General features: G+C 38.7%; 1 pseudogene across 1 annotated transcript; it reads left to right on the top strand.

The window, feature by feature from the left end:
* Positions 1–4,773: 4,773 nt before the first annotated feature.
* Positions 4,774–10,813, top strand: LOC150091912 (acetylcholinesterase pseudogene; annotated as a pseudogene). Its single transcript, XR_016546763.1, has 3 exons — positions 4,774–6,338; positions 8,801–8,979; positions 10,755–10,813. The product of XR_016546763.1 is annotated as an acetylcholinesterase pseudogene (transcript).
* Positions 10,814–12,676: the final 1,863 nt, after the last annotated feature.

Below are 12,676 nucleotides of genomic sequence, written 5' to 3'. Positions count from 1 at the left end.
AAGCAAACAGACGGGCCACAATGTCGCACATCACGTCAGAATACAACCTTGGCGCGCAGAACAAAGTATCGCAACGGACCACTAGTCGCACTTTGTCGCGAATGGGCTAAAACAGCCGACGGCCACATCGCGTACCTTTGTTATTAATGAAGAACAAGAGAGAACGCCTCCTGTGTGCACAGCAACACCAGCACTAGACTATCGAGGATTGGAAAACAGTTGCTTGGTCTGACGAGTCAAAGTTCCTGGTGCATCATGTTGATGGAAGGCTCAGAATTTGGCGCAAACAACATGAATCTATGGACCTGTCATGTCTGCGAGTACTGTTCAAGGTGGTAGAGGCAGTGTGGGGAAATGATTTCTTGGCACACGTTGGGTCCATTGATGCGCACAGATTCACGTCTGAATGCCACGTCGTACCTAAACATCGTTGCTGACCAAGTGCATCGTTCATTTTGACAGTTTATCCTCAGTCAGATCGTTACTTCCAACAGGATAATGAGCCAGTTTAGTCTGCAGATCTCAATCCTATTGAACATCTTTGGGATGAACTGGAAAGGGGCAGTTTGCTGCAAGCCTACACCTCCATCGAATCTCAAGGAACTGCGTGACACACTCATGTCTGCATGGTACTCCATTCCTGCAGAACGTTTTCAGCATCTTGTTCAATCCATGTCTAAACAAATTCCAGCTGTTTTGAAGGCAAAAGGAGGATCAACACGCTACTAGGATGGTGTACCTAATAAAGTGGCAGCACAAAGTATATGACGCATCTTAAAATATATATTACAGCACACTGCTGCAACAGTATCTAGAAAAGTTGAGCCAATGGGCTGAGAGGTGGCAAATGAAGTTTAAAATTGACAAATGTAAAGTACTACATATGGGGAGCAGTTGTAAGAACTATTCTTACATATATATTAGAAATTTAAAATTTACCATATTTTTGGAAAATATCTGATGTTTAAAACAGACAAGCACTCAGCAGATTTGCTTGTGCTGTGTACATTCAAAAGGGACTGAATTAGCATAGCAGCAGGAGGGGCGCTGACCGAACTGTAATACAATGGGTAGACTAGTTTTGATGCGGCTTTTGTTTACAGAATGTAGGGTTGTACCGAAGTTACGGGAGCAGGGGACAAAAGAACGCCCACACGCTAGAACGGTTTTGGACTCCTTCAGAAAAGGAAGACTCCAGATCAGAGAGCACACCGTGTTCGAGCGGAAAACAAAGTACAAACAGGCCGACACGGAAGGTACTCAATAATTTCAAGGGCGGTAACTTGAAAGGAAGCGTGACGGAAGAGGTAAGTGGTAGCGGGCATTCCAGATAAAATTCTAGTGATGATGATGTAGCGCCCGGATGCTCTCATCACAAAGAAGGCAGTTTGACCTACCAGAATCTGGTTAAAAATAAAGGAATAAGAAATGAGGGAATGAAAAAGAAGAGAGCGATGGAGGACTACCAAATGATTGGACGAAAAATAAGGGAGAGAATGGAAACAAAAAGGTGACGCAGAGAGGAGAGGAGACCCCAAGGGTCAGAGTCCCGAAACCTGAAAGGAAAGGAACCGGAGGAGAATCCGGGGAGAGGCACGTGAGAGTGGCCGAAGGATATTTTTGGAGTGTGAGAAACGCGTACGGAAAGTCCGATCATGATAGTTTAGTGGGTAAGGTAATAGCAAAAGACCGAATGACCTGGAGAAAGTCCTGAGTGTGGGAAGATCGACGTGGAGGCAGAAAAGATCCGTAAGCCTAGCAGATCAGGGAAGAAATCAGTGGAAGACCTGAAGGATCGGAAACTCACTCAGATGGTAGAAAAAAGATACCAAGTAAGTCAGTTTAGTGAATTTTACTAACGAGAACGGTGTTGTAAAGAAATCCATGGAAGAAAATTGGACAGGACAGTTTGAGAAGTATTGTAACGTGATGACTACTATATTTTAAGGATAGGAATAAGATAAAATAGAAATAGAGAAAGAGAGAGAGTGAATGTTACTCATCTGTGATTAGAGATATTGATTAGAAACTTAAAGAAACGTGTTAAAAGTAAGAATTGATATCATGAATTGTCTAATTGCTATTAACGGAATGAATTGTATTCAGTAGAAATTTCCTTCATAGACTATGTAAGAGAGAGTGAAAATGGTCAGGCCGCACCTAGAGTACTGTATACAGGTCTGGAGGCCTCATTTCAAGAAGGATGTAGAGTTGCTGGAACGAGTACAGAGAAGGGCAACAAGATTAGTGAATGGAACAAAGGGGTGCTCTTACGAAGAAAGGCTTCTTAAGTTTTGCAAATTACAGTGTATGGAGACTAGGCACCAGCGAGGTGATCTGATTGAGGTGTATAAAGCCTTGAATGGTTTGAGCAGGCTCAGTGCTGATGGGATTCTTCCTCTTGCTCAGGATAATCACCTGAGAGGGCATAAATTCAAATTGAGTAAAGACGGTTTAAATTCTAGTTTAAATTCTGTTTAAATTCTAGCGTCTGCACCATCTGTGGGACCTGCTCTGACCCCATTATCCAATGAGTGTAAGAAATTAATATGCAATGACTGTACCCACTCTGACCTGAAAAAATTAAATAAAACTCATCGGAAATCATTGTGTTGTGATAGATGTCAACTCAGAAACTCTCAGAAAAGCCCTATAACTATTACAACGCAAAATATCACTGAGGCACCTCCCTCCTCTTCCGCTAGAAAAGTCCTACTCTAGTTCACTTGAGTCAAATATCATGCCAATACAGTATTCGATAAGAACTTGCAATCCCGTGACACGTGCTAGACCACTATTGTGTACTGACCAAAAGCAGTCTACTCGCAAAGGGATTTGTTATAGCGGACGCTGAGCCTCTCTATCTATAAAGGCACTGAAATGCGACACTAGTCAATGTTATCACATGATGCATTTCTCCTAAACAACCACCACGTACATTTGAGGATAATCGTGGACGCCTCGTACTTTGTAGTAAGCCTCCTGTGGTACAGTTGGGTAAGTAGATCCTCATCTTACTTTATTTGATTTATTCCTCATTATAACATCAAGAAGAAGCCAAATTATAGATTTTGAGAGATTAATATTAATGTATTATATACTCACTGACCAAATAATTGCAAAGATAATTTCTTATGTGCTATGACACAACCTTCTTTGTATCAGATAAATACTTTGCGCTTCCCTTGGGCTTCTGAGTTGACCCACTTACAAGAAAGGCAGATGTTTTTCCGATTTTCAGAGAGGGATGTCATTTGGACCTCGTTTCGCGGGAGTCACAATTAAGAAAATAAAGGAAATTACGGGAGTATCGAAAGCGCACTTTTGAAAATAAACAGAGGGGGGAAGAAGACAGTGGTTGGAAGAAGAAAGAAAAGTTCATCTTTAAAAAAGAAAACAAATGTGCGGCATGTCACTCCTCCAAAATAGAAGGTCAAGTGTGTAGCAAATGACTGAAAAATTCAATTTAGACAAAGAAAGACCAATTCCCGAAAGGAACCATGCAGCGGAAGTTGAAGAATCTGAACCTGGTCGTCGTGTACCTAAAGGAAAGCCACTGTGTTTTGCTAAAAAAATCGAAAGATCCAACTTGAGTGGTGGTTCCTTTGCCTACACTGAAAACTTGTTTAGTAAACCGTGTTGATCGATTTGTATGTTTGTATATAAACTATATGAAAGATGTTACATTCTTGAAATGTGCAGTTCCTAACTGTTCTCCTGGGATTTTATTGGTGAAGTGGCTCACTGGACGAAATCTGATTTATTGAACAACAAGTTTAATCTTGACGTTTGTAACCTTAAAGTCTGCTCTGTCGTTGGACCTCTGATTGATGGAATATGGACTAAACTCTGCTCCGCATCACTCTTAGTTTGTTCAAGATCATCAAATTCCTTCAGTATTTCATTAGAAGGTTGGACTATGAAGATGATATTATGTTGCAAACTTTTCGCCTAATATGGTTCATCAACCTTCTTTATTCCCTGAAGAGGTTGGCACCATGGAGTTAACTTTAACTTGTTACTCCTAACTGGAACTGGGATGATTTTTCCCATGATTGGGCTTGCTGAACATGTTCGAGTGCTGCTGCTCCTGTTCCATTCTTAAGGAAAACTTCTGCTGAAAAATGTGCATTATTCTACTTTCTCCTATGTCTTTAATCTTTGTTGATCTATAACTTTCGTTTCCTTGGCAGATCCCTCTTTTTGATCCTTCACTTTTGTACACTTTCCTTTCCCGACCATCCTGTATTCCCACTGTATCCAATTTTCCTTTTATTCACTAAATTTTATCCATTCTAGGAGTTTTCCCTGGTATGGATCAGCAAGATGAAAGTAGATGCCTGGCCGCTTCCACGTGGCAGGAATAGGGGGGGGGTGAGATGTGTGTCCAAGTGTTGTCAGCTGCCCCCTGCTAATAACCAGGTTCTGGCCAACAATATAACAGCAGAACACATCACAATATTTGCACGCCCAACGCACTACATACAAATGTCCGTTATTGGAGTAAGCTTCAATACAAGAAGTACAAAAGCGGCTAATGGGAGAAACACTGGTGTTCGTCACAACAACACACGAATATTCCCTGAATAGGGATAATGATTAATTCCTTTCAAATGACTGATGGACTATTTTAAGTAATAATAATTCAAATTAAACATCAATTAATTAATAAGATTAATTAATGAATAAATTACACATTTTTAACTCTTCGCATGCAATAAATGTTTTTTATCTGCTAACTGTTCTTTCTTCTTCTTCTTACAGACATCGATTTTTTTGGGAGGCATCATAATCACAACAGCAAAATCAAGCAAATTTGTACAAATGGGATTCAGAAACTGCATCTTCGTAATTGCAGCTTTTACAATCTGTTTTGGAGACTATGCTAAAACACAAGCAGAATCTGAAGATCTTATTTTGAACACGCGAAAAGGACCAATTAAAGGTAAAAATATTAGGACACCAGGCGGGAAATGTGTTGATGCATTCCTTGGAATACCGTATGCCAAACCACCTATAGGGAAATATCGCTTCCGCCCACCAGAGCCTGTTGAAGCATGGACTGATACCTTGGATGCTACCGAATTTCCAGATGCATGTATGCAATCAAACTTACGAATTATGAATGAAAACCTCAGAGAACTGTTCAGAGCCTTCATAGCAGTTAAGAATCCCAAAGAGGACTGTCTGAAGTTAAACGTGTGGGTTCCACACCCTAGACCTCAGAAAGCTGCAGTTATGATTTCGATTTATGGGGGTGGTTTTGTTATGGGGTCAACTGATCAGTTCCTTTACGATCCTAAAATTTTAGTTTCTGAGGAAGAGGTCATTGTAGTGTCAATGAATTACCGACTCGCAGTTTTAGGATTTCTATATTTTGGACGTCCTGATGCACCAGGGAACGTGGGATTGCTTGACCAGTCCTTGGCGATTCGTTGGGTCAAAGAGAATATTGCTGATTTTGGGGGTGATCCAGAAAATATAACGTTGTTCGGAGTGAGTGCAGGCGGTGCAAGTGTGAGTTATCATCTTCTGTCTCCTCTCAGCCGAAACTTGTTCAATCGAGCCATCATGCAGAGTGGAACTGCAACGTCTCCTTGGGCCTTGCACGATAGAAGAAAGGCCATTAATCAAGGACTAAAACTAGCGAAATCCGTGGGTTGTCCTCATGATAAATACAATCTTGATGATGTCATGGAGTGTCTACGAATGAAAGATGCACAGGATTTAATGAAACAGGACGGCAAACTTAATGGAGCTTTGGATTTTTCTTTCGTCCCAGTAACAGACGGAGTATTCATTGAGGAAGATCCGGAACGTTTACTTAAAAATAAGAAGTTCAAAAACACGAGCATACTCCTTGGGGCAACGTTGAACGAGGGAACTACATTTCTATCTAGCGAACTCCCCGATATTTTCAAATTGGTTGATGACCTCACTATCACGTATATGGATTTTTTAAAATCTCTGAGAACATTTGCTCCTTCCGATAACGAGCTGATTGAACAGTCCATTATCCAGGAATACAAAGATTGGATAGGATCGGACTACGTTGATGGTGTCGATAAGTCTGTGGGTGATCGCTATTTTGTGTGTCCAAATGAACAGTTTGCTCGAAATTTTGCCAATGCAGATAATGATGTATATCTTTATAGCTTCGAACACAATCCACCTCCATTTATGGAAGGATTTCCTCCAAAGTGGATGGGAGTTGCTCATGGTTCAGATCAATTTTACGTGATGGGACTTTACTTGAATCCATTAATGAAAAGTAGCTCCGAAGAAATATTCTTGTCCTCTCGCATTATGAGGTTATGGGCAAATTTTGCCAAAACAGGGTAAGTTTTCTCTTTTCAAACTCTTTTATTACATTAGGCAGTAGTCGTGTAATTTTACATACATTAAACTGTAAGTAGCCTAATTTTGAAACCTAATTTTACTTAAAGTTTCATGTATGTAAAATTACACTCTAAAGGATATTATTGTTTCTGATTGTTATTTTTTCATAAACACACGAAAGGTATTAGAACCTCTAGTACTTCGTACCGCGCATAAGTTGAGAAGGTGAAAGAAGACAATTGTTGACATCAGACTTGAATTTCATTTCTGAACATTGCAATTTTCAGGAAATACGTATAAAGGGAAGTTGTTCCAGAAACTAGAAGCCGAAGGAATAAATTAGGAAGAAGGACAGTCAATTCTGTCAGTTTGATATTGGATAATAAAAGGATGCTGACTGGTTGCAGCCCATGTTTCAACTAGCTTGATGAAAAAGTGGGAATAACAGAAGCCAATTTAGAAGAATAACACCGCATATGGAAGCGTCTACATGAAGTGTTTTTTGAGCGTGGTGTATAGTAAGTTGAGTGTTGACCAGAACCAGAGTGGACTCGGGACATATTTCTGAAAGATTCCTCTCCTGATGGGGATCGGTCTGGTTGTGATGTTCTCGACCTTGATGGTGATACTATATTTCGCTTTGGTCGTTTCTACGAACTGTGGAATTGACTTTGTTGATCTTCAGCGTCTCTATTAGCCAGCTATGAGGCGCGAAGTTGGAGGCCTTGCGGTAATCTATACAGATTGTGTCGCTTCTTATAGGCTTCCTCTGTAACTGTGGCATCAAAGGTTAATTGCTTCTAGCATTCTTTGCTGATTCGCTTGCATTCTCTCTCACGTTATCCATCCACAAACAAGCATGTGTTCGCCAATTGTGGGACTTCCTAATCGACTGTTGTTATTTTTCTTCTCGAATCTGCCATTCTCTCACTCTTATACGTCCTTGTTTTACTTTCGTTCTAGTTCTATCCGGAGTGGTCAGCTGTTATGTCTTACTTTACTACTCCATGTGTTGAACCAGAATTCCTCAATCTCGTCTTCTGATTGTTTGGTCCATTTCCATCTTTGACGTCTTGTCTGATGCTTCTGTAGAAGGCTCTTCTGTTTTCGTAGAATATTCGGTAGTTTATTTTACTTTGGGATCTCTCTTTGTATCTGAGTAGTCTCTTGCTGAATGCGAGGAGTTTCTGCTTCTGCGTGTCTAAGTATTCTTCTATTCTCTGATTTTTGGTCTTGTGTTTGCTTTGAACGTTGGCTCTCTTGAGGATGCTCTTCACTTTCACATTCCATTCTATTTCTCGCTCCTAGTAGCCTGTTAGTAATTGGGTTTTGATTTATTAGTTCTTCTATTTTCTGCTGAAGTCCTCTGTCCCAAGCTTGGTTCTTATTATTATTATTTTTTTTTGTTTCATTTCTTCTGCTGCCGGTCTCTCTTCCATTAATTCTAGTGGCTTCCAGTGTTGTACCGTTGTTGTCGAGGTAATACGGTATTATTTGCCGATTGCTGTGGTCTGTGATTCTCCACAGGATTCTATTGGGTCTTTGCTTCATTATCACGTGGGTAATTATTGGGTCATTCACTCGAATTATCGAATTCCCCCTCTTCCATTCACATTGTATTCATAGATACCATGACCTCATCCTTTGTCTCCTTCAACTTAAGCTGCTCTGGGTTGCATTTTTCCTTTGCCCTTCCTCGTCTGTTTCCATGTTATCGATATTCTTTGTTGTTGATCAGTCACATCCTGCTCAAATTTTTCCAAATTTGCAGGAAGTATCATGATCTTCATGACAATGATCCTTCTATGGTTCGCTATTAGCTGACATGAATATCCGCAACTCGTTCTAACCACTTGGTATGAATTTTGACTTGTAGATTGCCATATCGGTCTACTGCTTGGTTATTTTACAGTATGTTCGCATGATTAGCGTATTCATTTCGATGTTCCACTATATGCGTCAATAGTGGAGTCGCGGAGGATGCACTTTCAGTTGGTTGGGCTTGATGGCCTAGTCCATCCATTGTGGTGGCCATATGGTAACAGCCCCACTTGCTCAACGCGAGTGACTCTATCCTGCTCCACACTCGATCAGTATGATTATTATTTCTCTTCGACATCATCCATCTATGGACGTGGACCTGTTTAGTTTACGTACGGTGACAGTGCTACTTCTTGGGAGTTCTATGCTTCAGTAGTCACATTGATCTTAGGGGGTAGGTCCACTAAAGCGACTTTTGAAATGTGTTTTTTTAATTGTTATTCTTATTATCATTATTGTGATTTATTACTTTTATTATACCAATTTCCCAGTGTGATGGAGATGAGTTCTCTTCGGCTAAATTGGGAAGTGAACCCGGGTCTATCAAGCTTGTAGTTCAGTAGTTCACGAGGCCAACGCGCCCCTCTTTTATTTTTATTATTATTGTATTTATTTTAATCTCATTTATTCTGTGTTCTAGGAATCCGAATTTGTCCCCAGATGGCTCTGAAGGCAATGAAAAATGGCCTCTGTACACAACGGAAAAAACGGAGTATTTCATTTTCGATAAAGCAGAGTCGAGTTCGATAGGTCGTGGACTTCGTTCCAAGCAATGTGCCTTCTGGCAATATTATGTGCCCTTTTTGTTACAATGGACAGGTTAGTATACTCTGAACGTGTTTATTTAGTGTTTAATCTTTGTTTTTGATGATAATTAGGTCAGGTTTTAATTGTAAGTCTACTGAATTTTTGGCATCGTATTTCATAGGGTTATACTCGAAATTAACGTCATATGTTAAGCAATGGAGATAGGAGAGTTAAATGGTTTTAAATATTTATTTATTAGATGTTACTCTGTTTTTCTTATATAATAATTTTCAAATACGAATTTAGTGGTTATGAAAATAAATATTATTTGTGTATTTTACAAATTACAAATTATTTTGCAAATTACTTGAAGAAATGTATTGAGTTTTATATCGATGTGTTGAGCACAAAGTTAGTTGCTATATTCGTTTATTAATATTAATAAATTTTAACGATATTAAATAGTTTTGTAGTATTATTAATGGTATTTATAGAGATTCTATACAGAAAAATTAACACTTCTCGGCATTTTGAAAAAAATTCATTGATGTTTTCACAAAAAAGGGTGTTTCTGAATAACTTTCTAATGATGATTTCAAAAATGACTTCTGTTTATTTATCCATCACGCCTGGTTCCTGATTTGATGTTTCATAAATTTTTATTAATTTTGGAAGAATTTGTGCACTTAAATTATTACAAAATGTTTCTTTTACCAGACTTTTGTATTTAAATACATGTTGAAAACATCATTAAAAAAACGGCAGTATGATAAAAATTCCACTAATCAGCCACCTCTCATTTTAAAAACTGATCTACAGTGGGTCAAAGTTTCGATTCTTTGATTTTCTTCCAGATTCTTCTCCTTTATAGTCTCTCTTCAACATTCAGCAATAATCAGCCTTCATGATGATATTCCACTTGCCCTCATACCTCTACTCCACGTTTTTAATGTCTTTGTGAAAGCTATTATCCTGTTCTTCACTGCCACTTCCGAGATTTTCTGGGAATTAGTCATTGTAGGAGTGCAAAAAAAATGTACTTTGACACTAATGTTGCTGCCCAGCTTCTTGAACTTTGCCAACCTATTTTCAACTATATTCCTGTAGTCTGGATTCTTGTTGTTCTCTAAGAAGTTCTCAACAACGAATCTGAAAATAATCCATGCTTCTTTTTCTCTTTTATTCATAGTTCCCATATCAGAAATACCTTGTTTTAGTTCTTCTTGGATAATCGATGTTAATTTAGTACAAAGGTAGTTGAAGCAGGTTTCCTCAGGCTTTCACAAACTGTTTCATCAAATCCAGTTATCCTTGATGCCCAAGTATAAAAGAGGGCAGATTTTTGAGTGTAACAGTTAGGAGCATCAGAAACAAATGCCATATTGCTCCTTATACATTGTCTGTAAATTGCGTGTGTTCTCAAGTTGATTTTCTGTTTGCTGGACCAAAAACCCGAATTTTCGTGAGAAAACACTGTGCTACCCACGTCTCAGACCTAGTAACTCAGCCACTTTGTGAAAAAGAGTGTAAAAATTCCTCCAATCGAACCTAGGTCTTTTCCACCCGGTTGTGAGAGGACGGCGATCGTACCAACTATGCAACCAACGAGGGCGGTCTACCATTGGTTTTGAATAATGTTCTTTGATCCAGGCAAGAAATTGCCTCTCTTTGGCTGGACCTTGACGTATCCTGACTTATTAATAAATCCGGTTTAAAATTTATGACGTGGAAAAATGCATTTCCTTAACATTAATTCAGTATTATTACCATTTCTTAAATCAAATAAGATATTTGTTTTAATTTAATGGGAAAAATTTGTTAAAATGTTTATTTATTTATCATTTCAGATAAAGTGGATTCTTGTGAAAAGAAAGATTCGAGAAAAACTGTCTCAAGCGGTCCATAAATAAATTTACATAATTACATTTATCGTTTGCATTTGGTTTTTATATTCACTTGATCAACTGTAAAATAAATACAAAAAAATGAAAAGAAAGTTGTTCTGAGTTAAACACATCCTCATTAATGGCTGCAGGTCGCTTTTCTGTTAATTTAAAAATACACAATAAATTATTGAAATTAAAAATTTGAACAACCTTAGAAAGGATGATAAAAAAAAAACACTAACATAAGCTGGACAGTATGTGCAGATATCAGTTTCACATTACAAGGCCAATTTGCTAAAGACCTATGTTCTTTGAGGATCTGTTCGTATTGATAGGAGTAGATCCTCAAAGTTCCTATCCCGAATATCGAACGACAGTAATTGATCAATACAGGTAGATACTCAAATTTCCTCTTCCAAACATCGAAAGACATTGATTGATCAATGCAGGTGGATCCTCAAAGAAATCAGAAACTCCTTTCTCATTAAGAAAATTGACATACGTGTTACAGTACACAGCAGCAGAAGTGATACAAGAATATCTTCTGGTTGTAGGTTGTTTAGAATTTCTCTAAGAGCATTAGTTATCAATATATCCCAGAGGTGAAATTGAAAATTCTCACCTTCTCCGCCAGATTCTCAACAGTCCCTGGATTTCATTACAAATCGTACCAAATTAACTGTAGCGCTTTTTATTCTTAAGGACCCGTTTAGATTCCTTCATAGCTACCCTTCCGGTTTTTACTCTACGTTAGACTATTTTGGTGGGATGAAAAATAAAATTACAATGCCGACAGCAGTTGGTTGCAAAATCCCTTGCAGCTATTGATTGCAATGGACAATGTAACCAAACTTCTCTTTCCAAAAGAATCCGCAGGTTTTCAATTAAATTGAGGTCTGGTGAATTTGGAGGAAAATCAAGATGAGTCACACCTTTACTGTGTTCTTGCAAACAATCTTGCGCAGAATAAGAAATTCGACCACAGAATACACGCAATTTAAAGACACGGAACTATATGGTCCTTGTTGCTGATTCTTCTAAAAGCTTCTATCAACAACAACAACAACAACAGTACACTACAGGCCCGATGTTGTTGCTGGATTTTTAGGAGCATCGGCAACTAAGGCCATGCTGCTTCGTGTATACTGTCTGTAAATTGAGTGAGTTCTGAGGACTATTTTTTGTTGGATGGACGAAAACTGAGTTTCTGGTAGGAAGCAACCATGTTACCATCTCCTCAGACCAACTAATTCAGCATGTTTTGTAAAAGGCCCATAAAAATTTGTAATGTCATCATCCGGGCTCGGAGTAAGGCTTTACCACCCAGTGTGGAGAAAACGGTGATCAACAGTGCTACCCAGGAAGGCTTTTGTGGTTTATTTGTATTAGTACAATTGATTTCAGAAAGCAAGCTTATAGAGCAACAATAAAAAAAAAAATAATAAATAAATAAATAAAAATAACCCTCTCCATTTGACTTATCCATTCCTTCCCACAGTTTGTCTCCTTCTTCATTGAATTTATCTAAGCTAATACACATCCCCAGGATCAGATGGAAGTTTGTTCCAGCACTCAACCACATTTTGGCTGAAGACAAACTTAAACTTCCTCACATCTATTCTGCAATCATCCTTCCTCAATTTCAATTTATATGCATAATTTGAGTAAGAGGAAAAATCTCATCAGCATCGACCTCTCTCAAGCAATTCAACGCTTTAAACACCTGAATCAGTTCGCCTCGCAGGTGCCTATCCTCCAGATGTCGAAATTTTCATAACTGAGTCTGCCTTGGTGAAAGAAACCTTTCGTTCTACTCTCCAATCTCGTTGCCCTTCTCCGTACTCGTAGCTGCTCTATATCCTTTCTAAAATGGAGCTTCCAGA

This window comes from Mastigoproctus giganteus, chromosome 1 (genome assembly GCF_048544385.1).
Source record: "Mastigoproctus giganteus isolate SK-2022 chromosome 1, ASM4854438v1, whole genome shotgun sequence".
NCBI lineage: Eukaryota > Metazoa > Arthropoda > Arachnida > Uropygi > Thelyphonidae > Mastigoproctus > Mastigoproctus giganteus.
This window is presented reverse-complemented; position numbering and strand designations above follow the sequence as displayed.